Raw genomic sequence first — 1,168 nt, forward strand, 5'->3', positions numbered from 1 at the left:
CTACCACAGATTTGAATCATCGCTAGTCACCGCCGATCTGAACCACCACTGACCATCGCCGATCTGAACCACATCCGACCACTGCCACCTGAAGCACCATAGACCACCATCGATCTGAACCACTACTGACCACTGATGACCGCCGACAATCTAAATTACCGTCTATCACCATCGACCACCAACAATTTGAGCAATCACTGATCTAAACCCCCGTCGCCACCGCTGATCTGAACCACCGTCCATCTGAACCATCATGGACTTTCATCGATTCGACCACTGCCATCTGAACCATCTTGGACCACCACCGTTGAGTTAGTAACATTGTCTGACTTATGGGTATATTTGGGTTGTGTATTTTATATTGTTTTGCATATTAAATAATTATTTTATTAAAGTATTTTTTGTTTTAAAAAAATTAAAAAATTCAAAAAGGGCATTTTGATTACTTACCAATATTTTATTTCCATTCCAAAGCTAAATTCTATGAACCAAACAGACAGATTCCAATTCCTTAACAGATTCCATTCAAATATCTGCCATATGCCAACCAAACAGGTGGTCAAACATGACAACATTCTATTCAAATTCCTTCAAAGTCAATTTCTTTAACAGATTTCATTCCATACAAAAACATTCTGCAAACCAAACGCCACCTCAGTATCTTCTATTTGTTAAGGGTTCATAGTGTGAACATACCTCATGTAACTCGTGTATCATCCTTATTAATTTAAAAGGTTTAGTTAAATGTATCATCATTATTAGACAAAGATACACTTTTTAGTTCATTTTACTTCTAGCCACAGTGCCATTCACTTAAAGAGAAAGTTGATTAAAATCTATATTAGACAACATAACAACGATTGAAAAAGTTAAGAAGAGCACATTTTGGGCCAAATTCCTTGGCATAATTTGAGGCAACCCAAACGACCAAGAAAAGGACCACTAAGAAGTAACACCACTCTTTGAAGTATGTCGAATAACACATCACATGAGGAGGTGCATTTAGTATGAAATATGAGTCTGAAATATTTAATGACAAAATTTATGGCGAACGCTAATTTTGGTTGTTGTTTTCGTCCACAATTAATTAAGTGAAAACCAACATGATGAATGGCAAGACCAGACCTTCATTCACACAATAAAATTGAACCTAATATAAGCATCATAT

This window comes from Cynara cardunculus, unplaced genomic scaffold, assembly GCF_001531365.2.
Source record: "Cynara cardunculus var. scolymus isolate 2C unplaced genomic scaffold, CcrdV1 Un_Scaffold_3229, whole genome shotgun sequence".
Lineage (NCBI taxonomy): Eukaryota > Viridiplantae > Streptophyta > Magnoliopsida > Asterales > Asteraceae > Cynara > Cynara cardunculus.